General features: G+C 40.6%; 1 protein-coding gene across 1 annotated transcript in view; it reads left to right on the top strand.

The window, feature by feature from the left end:
- Nucleotides 1-24439, top strand: part of kcnd1 (potassium voltage-gated channel, Shal-related subfamily, member 1) — a 53701-nt gene that overhangs the window by 19412 nt on the left and 9850 nt on the right. The window lies entirely within an intron of this gene.

The following is a 24439-nucleotide window of genomic DNA, read 5'->3' as shown; positions in this document are numbered from 1 at the left end:
TTTTAATTAACTCATCAATTTCACGACAAAAATAGTTTTAGTTCCCATTGTCAGTTTTTCATTTTAGTCCAGGTCCACATTGGCACTTCAGTCTAGTTCTCCCATCCGTACATCCATCCGTCCGTCTGTCCATCCATCCATCCATCCGTCCATCCATCCATCCATCCATCCATTCATCCATCTGTCCATCCGTCCGTCCGTCCGTCCATCCATCCATCCGTCCGTCCGTCCATCCATCCATGCGTCCGTCCATCCATCCATTCATCCATCTGTCCATCCGTCCGTCCGTCCGTCCATCCATCCATCCATCCATCCATCTATCCGTCCATCCATCCATCCATCCATCCGTCCATCCATCCATCCATCCATCCATTCATCCATCTGTCCATCCGTCCGTCCGTCCGTCCATCCATCCATCCATCCATCCATCTATCCGTCTGTCCATCCATCCATCCATCCGTCCATCCATCCATCCATCCATCCATTCATCCATCTGTCCATCCGTCCCTCCGTCCGTCCATCCATCCATCCGTCCGTCCTTCCATCCATCCATGCGTCCGTCCATCCATCCATTCATCCATCTGTCCATCCGTCCGTCCATCCGTCCATCCATCCATCCATCCATCCATCCATCCATCCATCCATCCATCCTCTTCCGCTTGTCATATTTCAATGGATGACATTTTAGTCCAGTTTTCCGTTGCAACCTTTATGATGTGTTTACTATTGCACAGATTTTCCTGCTTTGCTGTTAAATGCTTCAATAAATGAAGTAATTAAATCCTCATACTGTTTTCTTTTTATCTTGAAAAATGCTCATTAACATTTTTTTAAATTGTATAATAGGGTGATGATTTTAGGCTTGATTATAGAATAGAATAGAATAGAATGCCTTTATTGTCATTATACAGGATGTACAATGAGATTGGAGAACAGGATGTACAATGAGATTGGAGATTATGATTATGTGCTGCTAAATTATGAGATCTGAAATCAACTATGATTCTCCCACAGTACAATGAGACAGTGAGACCACGCGGCTGCCCTCTGTGCTTCTTATGTAACAGGTTGCACTTGTATAAGATGCTCCAGTCAGAGCAGCAGCATGACATTTACCACAGGTCATTATGTAACATGGTAATTATCAGGTGATACTAATCAGAATATGCTAATTGAGACATTTATGTAATGTGGAGGTGCACACAGAAATAAGTGTTCATAAATTACTTATACAGCAGGGATCCCCAGCCTGTTATTCTGAGGCTCTGTTAACTGTGATGCAAAACTAGTTCAGCCATTTCTCAGAAAACGTCATACAAAGTGCAACAAAGAAAATCAGATCAGTGTTTGAGAACCGTTCTCCTTCAGAACTGAACCAGTTTACTTTTGTACACCTGCACACAGTTTTTCAAGCTAGCTGGCAGGTAGGTCACTCAGCAACTCAGCACATTTCTTTAGTGGATTTAGGTGTTTTTTTCATGTAATCCCAGAATGACTCCATGGGTCATTTCAAACTGTTTCAGACTTTCGTGCTTCAGGTCTGAACTCTTTTTGTTCTGGATTTTTGGACCATATTTAGTTCTGGTTTTGTTCTGGAAATAGTTTTTAGGATGTTTTCAACTTTTTTTGGATTTGTATTTGGATTTAATATTTCATTAGTTTTAAAGTTGGGTTTGGACTGTGTCAGACTGTTTTGGATTGCTTTGGTTTTAGACTGATTTACACTGTTTGAGTAGAGTTCAGACATGTGGTTGCTGTGGCTCAGGAGGTAGAGCAGGTCATCTACTAATCGGAAAGTTGGTGGTTTGATTCCTGGCTGCTCCAGGCTGCGTGCCAAAGTATTCTTGGGCAAGACACTGAATCCCAAGTTGCTCTCTGATGCAACTGTAGGAGTACTGTATGAATCTGTGTGAATGGGTAAATGCAAACATGTTGTATGAAGTGCTAAATAAGAATCAGTCCATTTACTATTTTAGACTTGTTGCATTTAGATGTGTTTTAGTCAGTTTTTGAGAACCATGTGCTCGTTTTAGTGCAGCTTCAGACTTTGATTTGGAATTGATTGTTGGACAGTTTCAAAACTGGTTACAGAATGAGTTTTAAAATATTTTATGCTGTTTTCAGAATTGGTTATCAGATGGGCTCAAACTCGATTTTGCAGTTGTGTAAATAGTTTGGCCGCTTTCAAGCATTTAAAGCAGTCTAATTTTAGACTGGTTTTAGACCAGTACTGGACCAGTCTCTCCAAAACACAAAACATCAGCACAGAACATAAATGCAGCACATGCGGCTTTACCAAAATGAAGAAATTAGATGATGTTGGAGACCGTTTCTTATATCTGTACAAACATTTTTTATGAGCTATTTGTAAACACCTGTTTCTATTAGAGACTTTTGGGCAGCATCTTCTTTTATTGTGAAATCAGTGACCTTTGTAGCTGCAGTGTGTTTAATGATGTTCATCTTTATTCATGTGGGGACACTAAACACGTTTTTCTCCACCTGCTTCACATTCATAGAAAACACTCACCATACGAGCTGAACGCCACAACCACAATCTGCTGCACATACATCAAGATGTTGCAGTTCTGGACTGTTACGTAACTCAGAGGCAACATTCTCTCAAACCAGTAAAAACTAAACATCTACAGTTCATCATAATTAAAATATTTATGGTCCCAGAATTACTTTTCCTGTTAATTAGTTGTACAATAAAAGATGGCAAAGTTCTTGCCTAAACCTCGGATCAACTCTGCACAGCGACCAAAACGTCCTTACAAGTTCAGAACCCCTCAGCGGGCCTCACAAAGGCAGATAAGCATGTGCACACAGTTGGTCTCTTCCCTTCAACAAGCACTACCAGGAATTTATTGCAAAATGTAATTAAGGATTTGATTTTCTACTTTTACCCCTGAGACACACACAGGCACATCCACCCACCCACCCACAGACACACACACACTTACACACACACACACACACACACACACACACACACACACACACACACACACACACACACAAACACCATTCATTCACGGTGTCCTTCAACATGGCAAGAAAGTAATTTATCTTGTTGCTTTGTGATTAGGAAATCCTTGTTTCATCACAAATCCCCTGACACACACACACACACACACACACACACACACACACACACACACACACACACACACACACACACACATACACGCAATGCCTAAATGGGTGGGGCTGTTACCATGGTCACGTACAGTAGCCAATGATTTTTCCGGGAGTTTTGGTGATCAGAAAATTTTATAATCTGATTAAAGTATAATTTTATGTGACAGAAATTGAGACAGATGGTCTGTCAGACATGTGCGTGCGCACACGCACACACACACACACACACACACACACACACACACACACACACATACAAATGAGTGTGTGTACTTTTTACTTGTATTATGGTACATAAATCTGTTTACACTGTCACATTGTGGGGACTCATTCCCATAATAGGCTATAAATTATGAAACTTTAGTATGAAGTCTGGGTTTAAGGTCAGGGTAAGTCTGCGGGTAATGAATGCACTTTACGTCAGTGTCGTCTGTTTTTGTGTTGCTCATGTTCCTTGGGGCCCTAAACACCTTTACACAGCTACACTGTGGGGACTTGACATTCCTCTGGGGACAAAATAGTGTCCTTAAGCAAGTTTAAGTTTCTTTTTTTGGCCTTTTAAAATTTAGTTTCTGTTGGCCGTTGTAAATGAACTGCGAGTTCAGTTACATGATTCACACCATCAGTGTTTGCGACCCATGTTGCACGATTATCCTGTCAAGATTTTCTACTTTATTTCAGTTGTTGTGAGGTGGCATCACTTTTTTTCAGATTATATTTACACATCATTTACACTGACACCTGTAACTGCAGTTTCATTATTTTAGCTATTACAAAGTTTTGCTGTGAGACTGGGATGGGATTAGCTATCTGATTAAAGCTTGAGGTCAAGACTTGATTTAATTTTCTTGTTGTGTTTAAGATGTCTCAGAGAAATGAATGTGAGTAAATGTAATGTCCTCTGAAGTGTGTGTGAGTGTGCTTGGATTGCCCATTTTACAGGGATATAAATACACAGAGCCATTGTTGGGACTGGCTTCCTATTAAAGACAAGAAAGTCTCCAGTTCCAAGGTGACACCCTGTATCATGGCTCGTCCCTAGCTGCTGGTGGTCCATTTTTATAGTGGGTAATGTGTGCCCATTCAGAGGGCTGAGCATTAATATTAACAGCTAACTTGATCCACAACATACTCTTTTTTTTTTAACCTGATATTCTTATGTCCTCAGTGAAAAATTTCAGATCGAATCAGGAGAACAGAGGAAATTAAATCTCAGCTCTGAATCTACCTGTCGACCTCTGCCACCCTCCCATCATCCTTGGGCGTCCCCCACAGCGTCCAATAAAGCTCACAGCCATGCCGGTCGTCTGAGGGTCAAAGCTTGTTTCTCTCAGCTGAGATTTCACATTAAGCTGATTTGCAGACGGTGAAGCTACAGTGGGAAATGTCAGAGCAGGACTAAAGAAGAGCACAGGAAGAGAAGACAAGGATGATATTTAAGCCGTTCAGTGTAATATGAAGAATGACTGATATTAGAAAGTCAAGACTAATAACTTTGACAAAGTAAAGTCGCTACAGTTCAGGAGCTATACTCTTTTTATGCTCTAATCATTTGTAACCTGGAGCATCATGTTGAATCTGTATTTTACACTGGTGACCTTGTAGACTCTTGTTCAGTGCTGGAAATGTAGTCGGGCTTTTTTAAGTGAATCCAAAGAATACTGAATAAATACCGGTCAATAATATCTCAATGTTTTGATCTTTAAGATGTCCTTGAAATGGTTCCAGGAGAAGTGTGAAGATGTTGCAGGGGTCATTAGGAGTTTGAGCCATCCTTCAGGTTGTTTAATAAACACTTTAGAAGCTTCTTGATGTCCTTGAGAAGTTACAAGCCTTACTCAATGGCATATGGGTGTTGGTGGACAACTTTAAAGATGTTTCAGGCTTGTTTGAAGAGGTCTTGAAAACATTCTATACATTTAAAGGGGTTTGAGGCTTCTGGAACCTCTTGTGAGGCATTTCAGTTTTCTGCTAGACCTTACTGAGGATGATGCAGAAATCTTTGGTGTGGTTCCACTTGATATTCCTGCAACACTTAGATTCATTGATTCCTTGAATTCAAGTCTAATTTGAAGAGCTAGACCTATTTCACAGTTTTCATAAGTCCTTGATTAAGTTCTAGATATCCTTGATTCCTCAAGGATGATTAAGGTATCCCGTGGTGTTACAGCTGCTTTTGAATATTGATATGTTCTTGAGGAAGTTATAGTCATCCCAGGGACAGAAGGTACTGTGGAGGTTAGACATTCCTAAAGATGTTCAAGGAAATCTTAAAGATGAGGTGGTGGTGTGATGAAGGATCAATTCAAGGATCATGGATTTTCTTCCAGTGGAGCTTGAGGAATGGAAGAAATTTTAAACATTTTAAAGGTTTAAAACTCTTTAAGATGCTGAGAGGATTTAAAAGACGGACCATGGAACAGTGTCTGTGTGGGATCTACTCTCACTCTGCTGCCTGCTTTTAGAGCTGAAGAAGCCTTTCAGATGAGAGGTGAAATGTCTTCAAGAACTCTCTGGAGCTTGAAAAAAGGCGACTGGACTTCTTTTTGTTTCTTGAAGATGTTCCACCTCTCATCCGAAAGGCTTCTTCAGTTCTCAACCAAATGGTAGAGAGACCCAGGTATTTAAACCCCTGTGGGCGTGGTCCCCTGGAGGTGGTTGTGACCCTCTATTGTTCATGTGCGTAAACACTCGTGCCCAGGTGTGAAGGGAGGCGTGGGTCATTTCAATCAGTGGTTTCAGTTGAAACCAATTTAGAACTTCACTCTATTGTTTCAAGAAACAAAAAGAAGTCCAGTCGCCTTTTTTCAAGCTCCAGAGACTACTATGACCTGGATGACTGAGAATCTACACAGACATATTGTCTTCAAGAACTCAAACAAGAAATCCAGTTGTCTTCAACTTGAGAACTTGAGACTCCCATGGAGAATAGAGGGCGTGATGAGTTTCAGGGAGATTTGAATAAATAAGGCATTCTTGAAGTTATTCCAGAAGTACTTGGAGAGATTAAAGGTATCCTTGAGGGGGTTCCAGGTGGCCATAAGGAGGATCTAGATTTACATAAAGATCATCCAGAACCTCGTGAGCTCCAGAAATGATTATATACAGTTAAAACGTGTTCAAGGCCTCCTATAGCTACATTTAAGATGGGGAACCAGTTGGAAGGGAACATCTCATCAAAGCTCCCTGCAGGAGGAGGCTCGAGAAAGTCCATGACAGGGTGTGACACGAGTGTCAAATGTGATTGTGCACAGAGTCAACTCTTACGTGAAAATGTGTTTGTGGTGAGCACTTCAACAGACACATGGCAACCAATCAGAGAGCAGGATTCTCTGTGTAAAAGCTAACAGAGATCCACACAGTGCACACCAGAGAGTATTTCTTTCTTTCTTTCTTTCTTTCTTTCTTTCTTTCTTTCTTTCTTTCTTTTCCTTCCTTCCTTCCTTCCAATTTGTTTCCTTACCTTTGTACTTCCCTTCATCTCTCTCTGTGTGCTTATCTAAAACATTTAAAACATCATGTGATATTCAAATCACGTGCGCCTGCGAGTGTGTTTATGTGTGTGAGAGCGGGAGACAGAAAGAGAGGTAAAAATAAACACAGAAATGTAGATTATGCAAAATGAACAAATAAAGCACATTAGAGATGCTCTGAAACAACGTGAGCTTCTTCTCAGTAACAAACACAGATGAGTTAATAACAAGGAGAGGAGTATGCAGGGGGAGGAGGAGGAGGAGGGTAGGTGGGAGAAGGGAGAGCGCGTGGGAGATGTAAATACAGGAGAAAATGAGAGGGCAGAAAATAGGAAGAACGAGGCGTAGAAACAGAGAGAGAGAGAGAGGAATGTAGAAAGAAAGCAAATGATTTCATTCTTTTCTGGACCAATGTAAAGCTCCCTGAGGTCAAAATAAATACACAGAGAGAGAGTGTTGTATTTGTCCTAATGTATAATAATTGGTTTATTTTGTTTGCTTCATTTTGCTCTGCCCTCTGCTGTGTAGAAGCCGGCGTGTTCTGTTTATGTGTGAAACCTCCTCATTAGCAAAAATATTTGTGTGTCATATAAATGCAGATCTCAGATTTTTTTACAACTTAAAAACTACAAACGTGGGAAATTAGAAGTTTGGATGTGCTGCAAGGGCCTGTATCAACAGCAGGACTATTGACCATCTGTGGTTTGTTTGCTGTCTGCTGCCATAGTACCTTTAGAGGATAACCTACATACACTGTGGATCTAGTCACAGTCACTACCATCAGGTAGAAACTACAGCAAGCACTGCAACTCCTGCTTCAGCGTGTATGCGTATGTATGCATACTGTACAGTATAATCATTGCTTCATACATGATAAATCAGAGTTTTGGTAAAGAAATGTCAGAATGTGTGAACATGTGCATGTCTATACAGGGTTAGCGTTAAGATGCATCCATGTGTCCCTAAACGCATGGAAGTTGTCACTGAACACATTTTGGAACTAGACGTTCATCCCAGAACACGTTTAATAAATTGTAAGTGGACATGTGGTAGACGCATTTTCACTTTCCAAAACCCCAAAACAGCGGCGTCATTCTAGATGCATGAATTTCGCCTTGGATCACTCAGGAAAACGTCCATCTCATCCGTCAGCTGACAGCGACAGTCTTATAACGTGTGGTGTATTGCCCAGTGTTTTAGTCGGCTTCTTCCCATTGGAAAAACCAAAGCCTCAAATCCGGGAAGTAGTTTGTTTATATAGATATGTATCCCTAGTATATTAGAAACAAGGTTGCTTTTGTATCAGGTTTAACTGTGGTAGAAAAATGATGACCAGCGAGATGGTCAGAGATTTTTTGTCTTCGGATTTCAGCCCAAATGTATGCCTTCAAGGCCCTTCCTTAGCCTACAGCTTAAAATCAAAGAATTATTCAGTTACTATGTTTTTTTTTTTTTTTAAATCCCAAGTTAACATAATGCAACATTATTTCCTTCCCCACAACTCTCAGCCCAAGCCTCCCCCTGATTTCTCATTTAGACTTCTCTGTCGGGGCCTACGTACATAACTGCACTGTAACCTATGTAACCTTATGTGCACATCTCGAGAAATGTAACTGCACGTCAGGTCAACAGTGTAGGGATCAGAGACCCGTAGACCTGACACAGAAGTCTAAATTGGGTCCCTAGCATTTCCAGACACTCAGTAGTGGCCTAGGTCTTCTCTCTGTCCCATTGCTGTACAGCAAGTTTGGACTGCAATTTCAGGGTGCAGGCAAATGTATATGCACTCAGTCAGTGTTGAATAAACTGTTTCTGTGTATGAATATTTGTCTGTGTATTTAAATGGAAGTTAGGAAAGCCTACTTAACTGATCTTTTTTTAAAATTATTTCAGAGCAGTGGTAGCACTGGTATCTGTCCAGCTTGTGAACCTCTCAGTGTGTCTGTGATGGTATTTGCATGTCCATTTACTGATGACTAGTCCAGTCTTAGCACTACTATTTAGTGCTTATCCAGGTATTTTTTTCTAGTCAGTCAAGTCAACTCTTTGTAGACTCAAGAATGTGAGATAACCAATGATACCAGTACTGTAAAATGCTTCAGGAGAGGTGGCAGCACCTAGGCGTTCATAGACTATATCACTGAAGGAGAGGAAATGTTGACCTCAGTCAAACACTGTTATAACAGCTTTGTGTGGACTAAAGTTTTTCTGCTGTTATAACCAACAAGAAACAGTACAATTACATGTACGTTGACTGGTGCTTCAAAAGGATGCTATTATATCTAAATTTTTGCTATAAACAGAATTCTTTTTTATTTTAACAAAAAGATGATCTCTGTCTCACTCTCCACCCTGCCAATTATGCCTCGCCATGGTTGTTGCTGAGTTGTGAAATATTAACAAGAAGGTATCTCTGCTGCTTGCCAGTAGTGAGTTATGTTGTTCTTAATAATATAAAATAATTCATTAGACACCTGTATTTCTTTCATTGCTTTAATTCAGAACATCTTTGTTTTCAAGGCGTCGTCTTCGGTTTACCTTCGACACAGCCAGAAAATCTACAATACACACAGCACAGCTTTGTGAATGAGTGTGGCGACTCTGACTCTAGTGCCTGCATTTGGGGCCTCAAACTGAAACTCAATAGGAAATCTTGTTTTGAGATTCAAGAACCTGTTTTGAGATACTGTAAATAAGAGCTGTTTGTGTTTGCGTGTGATGCTACTGTAATTTTTTTAAAGCTATTTTATTATCATTATTTTTCTCCATTGTCTTTTCTGCTACATGAGTCGGGCCCCATATAAGAGATTTTACATGTCGTACTTATTTAAAGTGCATGACCTTTTCCTAAATGCAACAAGCCTGCAGCTAAAAACAAAAGTAAAATTATTTGTCCATTATCCAAAAACACCTTTTAATCTAATACATTTTACTTTTTATGATTTTAAACTCAACATATCCCACTTGATGCCAAATACCAACTTACACCATCCAAAGATGAGATCATAAATACTGTTTAATTGCAATCATTCTGTGTCTAGTCAGCTACTGAATCATCAATGGTGTTCATTTAAAAAAAGGTGTTGTTAGCTTTTCAGCCTTCCTTCTCGTGTAAAATGGGTTAGTTGGTGACAGTATAAAGGCCAGAGACTTGGCACGAACCATAAAGCCTATAAATCTCTTCCTGGTCACTCACCTGATGAGTAATGGCTGCTTTTCATGCTACAGTTTATGTTTTATGTACCATTTGTCCAAAACTGGGGAAAAACTGCCAGCATGTCATCTGTTATTTTGGGAGACATCTGGTTGGTTTTATTTTCAGAGTGTCTAGAGTCTAATAATAACCGTCTACAGCTCACTGCTCACATGCCACATTGATCCTCAGTTTATATTTATATTTCAGCTCTAAAGTCTGCCAGTGGATTAAAGACTGATCAATAAAGAATCATTCCATTATTCTGCCACTATACTGAGTCAGGACAGAACTTCATAGATGTTATTTTTCTTTTTATCATGAGAGGGAGTTTTTGATATCCATATAAGGCGCTTAGTCACGTCCATGCCGAGAATAAGGGATGTTCCTGAGTTTTTTGGCACCAGGAATGCTGACACGCAGTGAGGTTATTGTCAGGACTTCCTTGGGGCCATTATCATGTCTCATGTTTTATTCACTTCAACTTGTTTCATTCGTACAAGCTCTTACCTCCTGTCTGTATGCTTACTCATCAACCGCGCTGACACCAACAATCGGAGCAGTGTCGTCGGCAAACATGATGATGCTGCATTCATTTGAGCTGCATTTGGCAGCCACGTTTGGCAGCAGGTCAAACCAATATTACTGTTTTTTCTTCAGCAGTTAATAGCTGTCTAAAATCAGTGATAAAACAGAGAGATGAAGGCTAACAGGGACACCTGTCAAACAGCAAACTGCAATCAGTGAGCAGCCCATATGTAGGAGCCTTCATTTTGCCCATACCTGGCCTACACTGCAGGTATTTGGTCTTTCTGATCTGCAGTCACTGTCATTTAGGCATGGTTACCTTTTAACAACAGACTCAAGACATCACAGACACAGAAATAAAATCCTCATTGGAAGGGAGAAGCAAAAAGGTTGCAAGGAAAAAGGAAGCTCACAGTAGTCTTTGGTTTAAAATCCTCAATTTGTTCATCTGTTACTCTCGCTGCAGCCTGCTAATGCCACTTTCAGATAAGAAGTATAATGGGATCAGCATCTGATGCCTGACAGGAAACACTTTGATGCTTGTCCTCATCATCAGTTTCCCTGCAGATAGAAGAGAGTCCTCATCACGGAATAACTTTAAGTTGTTTAAGTCCGACCTAAAATGCAGTAAGCCCCACATGTATCTACCACACAATGATTTTCTCTGACAGTCTATTTTCTTTTTGAGCTCATCATTTGTGGCAGCTGTCATTCTTGGCTGTTTGACAGATTTCGTCTGTCATATTGTTATATTTGTCTGTTTTGTTATGTTTGTGTTTTGACTCCTTCACTCCTGCCTCAGTTTTAGCCCTCCTGTCACAGTGTTGGTTATTTGTCTTTTGGTTTCTTCCTATTTTACTTTGGAGGTCAGTTTTCTCCTGTGTTTTGTCTTTGTCGTGCTTTGTGAGTGATTATCCTGTCCTGTTAGTTTCACTTGGGTTTGATTGGCCCCCCCTGTGTCTCTTTCTTACCTGTGGTCTTTTGTGGATTCCTTTTTTGTGTTTCTTTTTGGACTTTGTATATCTTCGGGATTTTGTGACAATAAATAAGGCTTGCTTTTTGTTGTTAAGCGTGCCTACACGTCGTGTTCCTGGATCCTCTCTCCTGCACATTCTGACATCATCTTTGTTTCATTTCTGGAGCATAGAGTTGACAATCCTGCAGGTAAAAACTGGGGAAAATACTCGCTAGTCTCAAATTTAAGGATACAAGCAGCCTATTTCTGTAAAATATAAAGTTATGTTAAGTTACATTATCTGCCATCCACTTCCTTTGGGTTTGCCTCTCTCTTCCCTACAACAGGCAAGGTAACCTCTCCATTCAGCAAATACATCTAATTTTGTCTAAACCTGCTGGTAACATCCTCAAATATAAGACTAGAGACAGCCATGCATGACTTCCACCCTCATCAGTTTCTGAATCCCATTAGTTTGGCTGCAGCATCACAGCAGAGTGCATCACTGTGGCTTTTGCACTCCTTGTTTCCTGTTTCCTACCAGCAGTGTTGGTTTCAACTGACTGTTACGACTTTCCAAAACCAGATACAAACCGCAGTGTTGTCAGATAATAGTTTCTGATTCTTCCTAATTGAAGACACGTTCTGTTACACTGTTGATGGAGCGCAATTAGAGCAACGTGTTGTGTCTTTAATGTGAAGCAGCTGTTGGTCATTGCTTAAAGGGCCAAACAAATATGTTACAAAGCACAAATCATATTCAAGCACCTGCAAAAACAACTAATGCCTGTCCCTAGAGGACAGTCAAAAAAAATACTTATTAAGGGTGATAAGTGGAGCATTTTGGGACATTACATTGGACATTAAATCATATCTGGTTATATGATGAGTCATGCTGAGGTTTTAATGTGGCATAATCTGGTGGGTTCCTGATGAAATAAATGGTTGTTAATAGGATTGTTTTATGTTGGCAATTCCTTTATTTGTGAGTAGAGATCATTTTCTTCGTAAAAATTGTCCAGAGCATCTCTGACGTCACTATACAGTCGAGTTTGATGCGCTTTGATCTGAATGCTGGATCTTGATCTGCAGCTTTAAATAACAGCATGCTGAAAATAGACTTTTGATTTTATTTTTCTGATTTCTTTGATTGTAACTCATCTTCAGGCTTCAGATATATCTGTTCATTATTTGCTTCCCTTCGTCTTGCACAAATCTTCCCATCATTTCAATTTAGTGTATTTAACGTTTGTTTTATCCAAGGTTCAGTTATAAAGACTCTGAGAGCAACTGCTTTAAGGTATAGGGTATCTGAATCTATAATGATAATAATAATGAATGTAACAGAGAGCAAGAGGGGATGAGGGAGGCTTTAGATTCACACCCTCAGGTTGGGACCCACATCCCTCCATCTAATGGTGTTTAAATGTGACAGCGACTTTCAACCATATGTTAGAGTTTTGGACAGGGATGCTGTCTTTGAGCAAGATGATGCAAAAAAAAAAAAAAAAAGCTTAAATAACAGAGAAAGGGAATGTTAGATGGAAAGGGGATGGAGAGGCAGGATTTCAGTTTGCTTAAAGAGCTGGATCTCCTTCACCAGAGGAGGAGAAAACATGGAACAACCATCCCTCCTCCTGCAACTTTCATCATCACTCTATCAATTAAACATGGCTGTGGATTACACTGAAGGAGGAGAGGAGAAAGAAAGGGAGCAGACAGAAGGAGAGCAGAGGATTTAGGAAAAGGAGGAAGGCAGAAAAGGTGATGGAGGAAGGAGGGGGAAAGATGAGGAGGGACAGAGGAGGAGCGCAGAGAGGCTTTTAGCAGCCTGATGTAACCCAGAATAGAAGTTTTCAGAGAGGAAAAACAAACTGAGCTGGTGATCAAACTCATCCGGTCGATACCGGTGTCCTTGGGAAGAACAATTCAAACAGTTTGGAGGCAGAAGAGGAGTCAAAGAGTCCAGATCAAACCCCTAAATTTCACCCTTATTTCACCTGTTTTCACTGCAGTTGTGTGAAGAAGCATAAAGACAGTAAAATATTCAGTGTTCCTGGAAGCTGGATTCATTTATTTGTTTTGTCGTGTTTTTATCACATTTTCCTTCTTTTTAACACAAAAGTTAAATTCCACAGTGAGCTGATGAAATGCAGGAGATGGATGAGGCTCATTTTAGCTGAAATTATTAATGGGGAGTCGACACAAACGCTTGGGATTGGACTAAAATCACATTATGGTGTAACACCACCACTCTGGCAGCATCTCAGCTGCTGTCAGTCAGGCGCACACAGATACACCCAGTCAGTTTTTTCTGAGCAGATTCTTTGAATAACAGAATGATTAAGCAAAATATTATTTTACATGAGTTGTTGCCACTCACACCCATCTGGATTCTGCTGGAGTAGCTTTATATTAATCATTTTTTTAAACATTTGAAAATTGCCATATTTAATATGAATATTCAGAATGATAACTAATGACAAATAGCCCCTCTTTATAGTTTGCTTTATTTTGCATGAAAACGATCTTGTGGCTTCAGTTGTGGTTTTCTGGTGTGAATTCCTGTCAGCAGTGCTGTCAAAGGCTTCATCATATCATTAGGATTTACATACCATCATTATTATAAAAATTAAAATTAACTGTGCCAACATCTGTCATATTAAACTGTCTTAGACTGCAGGACTTAGATTGTCTTAGACTTTCAGAAAATATTGAACAGTTTTCATTATTTCTTTCTCAGAAATTAACAGATTCAAATATTTTTTAGTGTCTGACCAAAAATCAAAACTCCAAATAATTATTTTAGAAAACTGAGAAACTAGCAAATCATATATATATATTTGGTTTTATTTAAAATATTACATGAAATATATTGATTTTCCTTCTGTATTCTGTAGTGTCAGCAGAGTCTTTATCTAACAATATACAGATCTTTGGGACAGCTGTGTCCTGACCTGGCGCCATATAAACGAATGAGTTGGCTGCGTGATGCGTTTTGTGAATGTTGGAGCTCGACGTGTGTTTCTGGAGTTTGTTCCAGCCATGACGGCGATGTCAGATTGACTTTCTAATCTGAGGTAAATCCTATGTTGTTGTTGTGCGATTGTTGGTTGAACTTTCAGCACGTTCTTTTCTTCTTCTCTGAGATTAAAAGTTGCTCGCTGTCCCATTTTTTTTTAGCTTTTCTATAAAAACCACCGTCATCAGTCGTGTTCTGGGTTGTTGATGCAGCATTTGTGTGAAGGTCCTTTCAGACTGTGACATAGAAAACATTTCATGTATGAAAAACTTCCACAAATGAATAAAATCACTCGCAGCACGCAGTGAAGAGCACCTGCTCTAAGGGCGGCTCTTGCTGTTTGAAGGCAGACCCTGATCAAACATCTGGCTCTAATGGAGCTGTAAACACATCAGTGTGATTATTTTAGGCGCTGAGGAGAAACTGAAAGAAAAGCAGGAACCCCAGAAGTCGAGCAGCACTTCTCAGCGTGCCTGTACGCTGCTTAAAAATTAAAAGAAAAGAGCATTAATATCCAGGCGTATTAAGATGAGTTTGAGTTGAAATGTTCCAACTTTTTTTTCTTGTTTGGTTTTGTTTTGTTATACATGTGAAAACCTAAAAAATCTGATTGATTTGTTGAAATAGTATCGCAATAAAAATGGTAAGAAATAGAAGTCCTTCTTCTGTTGTATCTGATCGCGGGGCTCTCCCTACAATTTGATTGTCCTTCCTGCTCTCCTCTCTAAACTAATTACCATTGGCTGTCTGCCCCTCTATTAGATTGTGATTGGCTGGCTCCCCTATTACAGGTGGGAGATAAGGATCGGTCTTTGTGTTCCATTGGCTGACTTGGCATTATTGGATTTCTATCTTCTCCAATTGGGAAACAGCACTCGCTTTGTCTTTTAGTCCTTATAGACGGGAATCTGTTGTTACATTTTGAGTGACTCGCTTGTTCTGTCCAACCTTCCCAGCCTTCCTGTTTCTTTTCACTTCCCTCCCCGGTATCTCTCTCTCTCCCAGTTTGTGTCTGCCTGCTCTTTGGTATCGTGGCTCGGTGCAAGATGACATAATCCTGAGTATGAAATATTTAACATAGTGAGAGCAGCTCAGAATATTTGGGCTGACCTGTGCCTCCTGAGACACTCCCCTTTTGTAAAACCTTTATTTGTGACGACGGTTGACCAGTTGCGGGGTCACTGCCGTACTCGGAGGCTCCGAAGCTTCTGATTCAGCCTCTCTGCGATCTGAATGAGACATTTTTGCTCTCCTGGATTCAGCCACAGTTTTTATTTATTTCTGTAATAAAAAGGAAAAGTTAAAAAAACTTGAGATTTCAAAGAAATCAAACAATAAAATATAATTTCTTGCGATTAGACTTTTAGTTTAAGCACCTCTGAATAATCCTGAGACAATTTATTTTTTTACTTTAAATGCTATTAAAGTCTTTGAGGCATGGCAGCTTATAATTTTTACAGAGTATCTCAGTATTTTCCATATTTACTACTTTTCAGACCGAAAAATAAATAAAGAGATAAACGATTCGTTATTAAGTTTCTCTGCAGATTTATTTTTATGTTCACTGTGGAGGAGACTTTGATTTACCCTTTAGGCCGTGCTGGGTTTAAATATAACTCCTATTTTACAGAAAATATGATTATAAGGTTGAGTAACTAAATAGTAAGAAGCCTGTATGTGACTCCACACACCTGATATTCACATCCTGTTTTTCCACCTCTTCTTTCTCACGCTGTGACCATCCCGACCTTCTCTCTTTCTTCTTTTTCTTTTCCTCTGCCCTTCCTCATGCCTGTCCTTGTTCACCCACCTCCTCCTCCCTCCCTCCTTTGCTTCCTCCTCCTTCCATCTCCCTCCTCTGGCTTCATGTCAAGCTACCACTCGATGTGCCGTCCTCCCCCTGCTGCAGGACGGAGACTTGGCTCCAGCAGCTGCAGATAATGACCCAGAGGAAAGAGGGCGAGGGCGGGGAGAGGAGAGAAATGGGAGATGGGAAGAAAGATGGAGGAGAGAACAGAAAGGGCACGAGAGAGGGGAAGGAAATAAAGGAAATGTGTAGAGAAAGGGGGGAGTGATGCAGAGAGAGACAATATAAACTTTCTAATGCCTCTCTCGACATACCAGCTACAAGCCCTCTAATGCTGCCATCCATTATTTAATATTAGCAGCTCCAGGCTCTCTCTAACACACACACACACACACACACACACACACACACACACACACACACACACACACACACACACACACACACACACACACACACACACACACACGCAGTCTTAGCTGGTTTAATCACCCCACTCTGCAGACACAACCTTGTACATTATAGAGAACAACTTTACTCTGAGCTGAAAAGCTTCCTCTTACTGACCTCTGCTGGTTGAACATCTGTTGCGGTGTAGTCTGAATGAGTTCATGGTGAGCTCTGGTTAACGTTTGGCAGCTAACCGCTAGTTTAGCTGAAATCCGGGAAATGCCGGCGGAGCAATAACTCAGCTCTAGGAAAGTTATGGCTAAATTTAGGTTCATCTACAGCTGAACTGGTAAACTTCAACTAAATGCTGGTTTAACTGCAGCTAAACTCCAACAGAATTCCAACTAAGCTCCTGCTGAACTTCCCACCAAACTCTGGCCAGGCTTTCCAGAGCTCAGCTTTAGTTAAGCTCCAGCTCATTTCACTCTCTATTGGAAACAATGTTTCTGCTTCTTCAGCAGCCACATTTCAGTTGTAGTTCAGCTCTTTTGCCAGCTTTTATTTTTCAGCAAACTAGCAGCTTGAGACCGGAGGAGGAGCACCGGGCTGTTAGTATAAGCTGCTTCCATTTTCATTACATCATTTGTAATGTGATCTAAATTTTTCTGTCACCACAAACACATGAAATGGTTCTTTATCATCAGAGTTATTGATCCATTCAGTCCAAAAACCATTTGGAAACTGTTAAAAACAAATGATTGTTTTCTTTAAATCTTTTTCATGTGTTGAAGAAAACACATGCTGTGTGTCTGCAGAGGCACGCTGAGCATCCAGGTACCTCGTGGGAAAAGCTCTGTGTGTGTGTGCCACTGAGCAGATTTCACTTGAATGAAGGAGACGGCATTACGTAATCCAATATCTCCTTAATTCATTCACACTGAAAAACATTAAAAAAAAAAAAAATCAGCACCTGGAGCTTTAAACCCTCCTAACATGCTACAGCTGATGGACAACAACTGGTGCACTGACAGATGGATCAGAGTCCTGTGTGTGTGTGTGTGTGTGTGTGTGTGTGTGTGTGTGTGTGTGTGTGTGTGTGTGTGTGTGTGTGTGTGTGTGTGTGTGAGAGCACATGTGCATACAGTAATAATCTTCGGGTCAGCGAATAAGATAAATCATTAAAGTCGTGTTTTTGCCTGAACGAGTTAAATATAAATCAGGCTTCATTGTGAGTCTGTGCCTGTGCGCTCTGTGTACTGTGTGGGTATGTACTGTATAATGCATATACAATGCGTGTTTGTGTATGCATTATGGAGGAGGCGGGTAATAGGTTGAACATGCTTTATGTTAGCGATTTTTCTGTTGAATGACTGCGGGCCTTCAGGCCACTCTGGCTAATGTAATTGGTCGACCTTTTGATCTTCTTTTCTTCTTCTTTATCTTTAGATACAGCATGGATCTATAGAGAGGCCTACACAATATCTCTAAAGTTCTACTCAAAAAGAAAAGAAACTTAATTCATGTATAAGAAATAGAGTAAGTGGCTGCATCCAGATCTCTAGGCCTGACTGAGATATAAAATAAAATCAAACAGCAGCACTGAAGTTACTGAACCCTTTGGATGCAAGAGAAAGAGAGTACAACAACACGACATCCATTTTAATCATAGTGATGATAGGCTATCTCCACACAAGTGGAACTTCTCAACATGGCTGCAGGTTGTGTCTTGCTAACAGATACAGCGTGACTCTGATCCAGGCTGGAAAGAAATCTTAAACAAATGCATCATATAGAAAAAGGTGTTGGATCACACTTTGAATTCAGGTGTTTTTAGTCCCATTAGGTGCATAAAATCAAGCACCAGTCTGCTTTTTTACAAACATCTGTGAAGGAACGGATCGTTCCAAAGCGCTCACTGTGTGATCCTGTAACAGGATGCCACCGTCACAACAATTTAGGAAATTTCTCTCATTCTAGATATTCCGCCGTGAAATGGAAGTGGGATTACTGCAAAGTGGAAGTGTGTGGGAACGACAGAGACACGGTGGCAGACCGCGTAACATTCCAGCACTCTGCTCTCTCAATGCAGAGCTCATTAACATCAGCACTAAAACTGTGCACCACGAGCTTCGGGGCTTTGGTTTCTGTGGCTGAGCAGCTCCTGCAGATGCAGTGTGTATATTTAGAAATAAAGCTTAATTATTCTTAAATCTATAAATCCATCTGTTTTACAGTGACATGTATGTGTCATCTTACATTTTACAGTCTTTGTGAGGAATAAGGGGAAACAGGCGAGATGATGTTCAGAGAGATGCTGTTTGGTCCCACTGAAACATCCGGACAGAAAACATTCAGATTGAAATGGAGCTCGAGGAGATTTATGATGTTTCCAGTGTGAAGTCGATGGGCTGAGGACCTCAATGAGCCAGCCTGACTGTTTTAAACCTTAATCAAATATTTTCATTGATTTCTGCGACACAAGAACAAAACAGATTCTGTAGATACGAACATATTTAGAACGGCTTTAACTGCACACAATGGAGACAGCTGTGTTTCATCTCTCAGACAAGTTTGCTCCATGTTTATTGAATTTGTTTCACCACAGCATGCATCCATTCAGCACACACTCACACAAACCAACAGGCAGAATAAGCAGCAGCATCAAGGCTAATTTATGGTCCATTAAAGGGGCACTGCGTGTAATGTTTGGCTCTGGATGGAGGGCCACGGCAGATTTACTGCTGCTGTCTGGTAGTAAAAACACACAAGCACAAGGAGGACACTTTACAGCCACGAGAGTGTGTGTGTGTGTGTGTGTGTGTGTGTGTGTGTGTGTGTGTGTGTGTGTGTGTGTGTGTGTTGGCATTAAAAGAGGCAAAAGCTAAATGTGTCTTATAATTTAGGTCCAGCAGTAAACAGTGAATGTGCTGTAATAACAGATACCAAATGATCCATGATTGCGTGACATTTATCAGGCGTTGTTGCTGTTTCCTCTGTAAAAACATTTCATAGTCTAAAGACAAAGAAAACAGTGAGGAGCAAAAACTGCAGTGACAATCTTTCAGAGAATATTAAGTTTCAGTTATACAAGTTTTAGTAGAAATGCAAAGACATAGAAAATACATCCAAAATCAGTGGCTGCTATAAAAAGTAGAAGGATGATTAAAAAATAATTCAGTCATTAAAATTAATCAAATTCAAATGCTTTTGTGACGTGATCATTTTTGATCATTTTACATTCACAAAGTGCAGGTTTCTTCTTCTTCTTCTTCTAGCTGCCACAGCAGATCATCTGCCTCACCCTATCCCAGCATCCTCCTCTGTCACACCACCCCGCTGCATGTCCTCCTCCTTCACCACATCCATGAACCTCCTGTGTGGTCTTCCTCTTTTCCTCCTGCCTGGCAGCTCCATCTTCATCATCCTCTGTCCAGTACCTCCACCATCTCTCCTCTGCACACGTCCAAACTCAGCCTCGTGTCTCTGACTTTTGTCTCCAAACTGCTCGACCTGATTCGTCCGTCTGATGTACTCGTTGCTAACCTTGACCACTCTGGTCACTCCCAGTGAAAATCTTAACATCTTTAACTCCGCCTCCCGTCTTTTTGTTAGTGCCATCATCTGCAGACCATACATCATAGCAGGTCTCACAGGGTACAGATTTATTACTAACTAAAAATGAAACATAAACTGATTTAATTAAAAAGATCATGACCTGTTAAAAATACATTATATGTAATGTGTTTTTGTTGGCTAGCAAAAAGCAGTTCTTTCTCTCAGATCCATTTGTGCTAATGTTTCTGCCGCCTTTAATACTGCAGCTTAGAAATGTTTTCCTATACGTGGCTGCGCTCGCCACCTTTTTATCATTTCACAAGTTTTAATGAGCGCTTTGAAGCATTGGTGATAAGATAGCTATTAGAAGTTAGTTAGAATTGGATTTCCCCACAAATCCATACAAATCGCCCATGAAATCTAATTTAGCTTTCAACATTTGCAAGTAAATGTAAATTTGTTGTTGAACTGATTAAATTGTAGCGCCCTCGGGGAAAAATGATTTGGCTGCTGGGGCACAGCTGATAATGACGGCAGCACCTGATGAATGTGGGGGCTGTTTGAATCACAGGGTCCATAAACCGCAGGCTAATGAGGCTGCTGTTCCAGCTGTACCGACTTAAACAGCTGGCAGATGCTCCGGTCGGCCGTCTGCCCGTCACAGCGCCGTTCATTTACACTTACATTCATTTACATTCTGAGCTGTGCTCACACGGCTGGCAGCAGCGCCGTGGCTTTCTTCCCATCTTGTCTTCTCAGGAGTTGCAGCGGGGCTGGCAAGTTTATGACTTTGCCCTTCATCCATATTTTGGGTTAAAGTCCTGAACTCTGCTGCCGTCTGAAAATGAGATTTCTGAGATGTTTTTTCTGCTGTGATGGTTTCTCCTGTGAAAATATGGTGCCAGCACCACAGAAACGATGCCAATAGGAGGTCACTTAGGAGGATACTAATATCCTGATGGTGACACTGCAGCAGCCATAAAGACTGAGTCTTCACTTGGAGGTGGACTGCTGTGGCTTAAACGAGCTCAGTATGCTAACTCAGGGAAGTGAGGACTGGATCCTTTCATTTTAGATGCTAACATGTAGCTTTTAGTTCTTCGCTCCAGCATGTTGGTTAGATGTAGGCAGCAGAAATTAACTTACTGTTTTGGTTTATGTTTGAGCTTGTGTTTATTTTTGTTGTTTTTCTCCCACCGTATTTCTGCCTTTTCTGTTTTCTTGTCAGTGTCCGTCTGTCCTTGTTTGTCCGTGTGTGTTGTTCATTTCTGTATCTGTGTTGTAGGTGTGTTACCTTACTTCCACCTGCTTCCTTACACAGATTCCCTGTTTGTGTGTTTGATGCCAGAGTTGCTCCTTGTGTCGGGTGTAATGTTTCAGCTTCATCAGGCTGTGTTTAGTTAAAAAGGGGGTAATTGTGTTGCAGTTTTTTTTTTAAACTGTTTTAGCTACAGATCTACAGAGTTTAGGGCATCTGACTCCAGGCTGTAATATTTTTCCTGTAATTTGCACATTTTATGGGTTTTATGCATGCTTTAAAAATGTGATTTAATCAATCTATGTCTACAGGGAATCTGTGATCACAATTTATGCTCATTTTACAAACCTTAAAGGCTGAAAAGAAAAAAAGAAAACATGTAAAAATTTAAGAAATGATAAGTGATGCAGGATCCAGCTAGAGGCCCTGCTTATGTTCAGGCTGAATTAGGTTAGAGATCCAGCACAGATCCATCCCGGCTGTTTGGCCACAGTCTGACGTCTCTGTCGATTCTTCTGAGTGCTTTTTGCCAACAATTACAGATGACTTCTGTTCCTCTCTGCCCTCTGTTATCACCATTGATCTGCTCCCAACTGCCGATATGCCTCCCGGCTGAGGACGGTGGAGATTCAGTAAAACTGACCTGAGTGCCGTCATCGCATCTTCAGCTTCCGGGGATCCCAGCAAATTACTGTCAGAGATGCACTCTCCTCAGCCGTGAGATTACAGTCCAATGAATTTAAAACTGAGCACAGAACAGGGTTGAAACCGTATCTTAACCATGAACTGCACATCACTACGAGTAATTCAGCTTTGGAGAGTTCAAGCACACTCGACACCAGTCTACACTTACTGGCTGATTTTAGGACCTCAAAGTAAATCTATGTACCTGTGAGAGGTCCTAAAAGGTACATACGTATATTTGCTGCTCCAGAGGCCATCCATCCATCCATCCATCCCAGCTGTCATGGAGCGAGAAGCAGGGAACACCATGGACGGGGTCCCTGATCTCACTCAGTTTTTGTCATTCCTACTTGAGTAATTGAAAGAAACCTCTCGCCTCTCTCTTCTCAAATATGAATTTTAACGTGCAAAATTTTTGGCTTTCAGGTTTTTGGTCCTTTGAAGTCAAGAACTTAAAAAACCAGAGAGTGAAAAAAACGACCATTAAATCAACAAATACACACAGTGATGCCACCCAAGATCAGTTCTTGTGATTAAAGATTTGTAGTAGACGAGATACAGAAATGTAGGTGTTAAACGTATCAGTCATTATCTCTGTTGATACTTTGATCCAATGAGAGGGCAGATAAGGGACCTGTGATTTTCTCAGAGGCACTGAGATTAAAATTCAAGGATGTTCTGGTTGCACGAGGACCATCTCTGCACTTTTTACCATAAGGTAAAAGGATATATGAACTATAAAGGGAGATTATAAAGGAACAGGAGAAAATGCAAATCCTTCTGTCAGCTGGGAAAATGCATTCCAGTACATATGGAATTAGATTTAGACGACAGGAATGATGCCAGGAATGAGAGGCAATTCATTATGAAACTCATCTTCACGGGGAGAAACTACACAGTTTTAAAATTAGCTTCAAAGTTTTGAAAAATAATGAAAAATGACTTGTAAGGTGTGAGCATTAACGTAGCAGACGAGGTCGCGGCCTTATTTTGTGGAGGACGGAGATATAATCCACTGCAGCAGGTACATGAGCGGGGAGCCGCAGTTCATTACCTACATATCTGATTTACTGTACAGACTCTGCTGATTTGCATATTTGTAATATAACGAGTTTAATTCCACAGTGAGACAGACACCAGTTGAGAAAAATTGAGAATGTGGTCTTACACATTAATCATTTAATCAGCTGGAAAAAAATAATTTCTTTGAGTCTGGTAATTGGTGCACAGTTCACTGAGGACTTAATTATAATAATGACTTTATGAGAGATTTTATTTTTCTTTTGAGAAACTTTCTAAAATAATGTTTCTGATGCCAAAAGAAATACAAAGAAAATGTTTGCCTGTCCTTTAATACTGTGTGATGATGTTTCTAATAAAAAGGCTGATCAGGAAGGTTAGCGATGAAAATGCACTGCAGGGATTCCGGTTTACTAACAGAAGAATAATCAGCAAAATAAAGGAGGAAGACTTTTATACTGTAATGGGCAGAAACTGGAGAGCCTGAAAGAACACTGGTGGGCTCACCTGTGGCTAACAGGACAGACTGAATATAGCAAATAAGACACGGGTGTGACCTATGGGGGCCGGGCAGGCGATCCCAATGAAGAGGGAAAAATGGAACCCTGGAAATAAACAAAGGAAAATAAAAAGGACTCGTAACAGAAACGACAGGGAACTGCAAAAACCTCAGCACGCTGTAAGCAGGATAAAAAAATATGAAGTCAGGGAAAAGGGAACCCTTGTGTGCAGAAGTTTGTGAGTCTCTGACATTAATGTGACCTAAATTTCAGATAATTAGCCAGACAGATGTAAAAGTAATTCCTGGGAGCAGAAATCTCAGGCTGCTCTAAATACTCCACTTTTTTTTTTTTTTCCTTGTGAGTCAGCTCATTGTGGACTTCTTTATGTGTTCAGTTGCTTCAGCACAGGCACCGTGTACAGGTAATAAAGCCCACAACCTCAGTGCTGCCCCTCTGTAGGCTTCCAGGAGCTGACCAATCAAATTAAATCGAATTAAACGAACATGAATATTTAAATGAATCCAGGCGCAGAAAATGTTTTTCTTTGTTTCCTTTGCATTAATCATCTCAGAGCCTCTCTGATCAGTCAGAAGGAGAACATTTAGACTGCTACTCAAAGACTGTATATCAAACATGGACATAGCTTCTGAATCTGAATGGGCGCCTATGCAGAAATACCTTAAACCTGCTTCCTTTCTATGCTTGTAAAAAGAATTTCAGCTGCAAAGAAATCTTGGAAAAATGCCCCTCGCCTCCTTTAATCCACTTTCCTGATGAGTTTATGGTCCCATCTACCCATTTCAAGCCTTATTAAATATAACATGATGTTCATTTTTGAAAAATTAGGATCCCCATTAAATTTAAAAAGCCACGTATGCTTTATACCACCTAATGACTGACAGATTGC

The sequence above is a fragment of the Archocentrus centrarchus genome, chromosome 7 (genome assembly GCF_007364275.1).
Source record: "Archocentrus centrarchus isolate MPI-CPG fArcCen1 chromosome 7, fArcCen1, whole genome shotgun sequence".
Classification (NCBI taxonomy): domain Eukaryota; kingdom Metazoa; phylum Chordata; class Actinopteri; order Cichliformes; family Cichlidae; genus Archocentrus; species Archocentrus centrarchus.
Note: the sequence above shows the minus strand (reverse complement) of the source record. Positions and strands in the feature narration are given on the sequence as shown.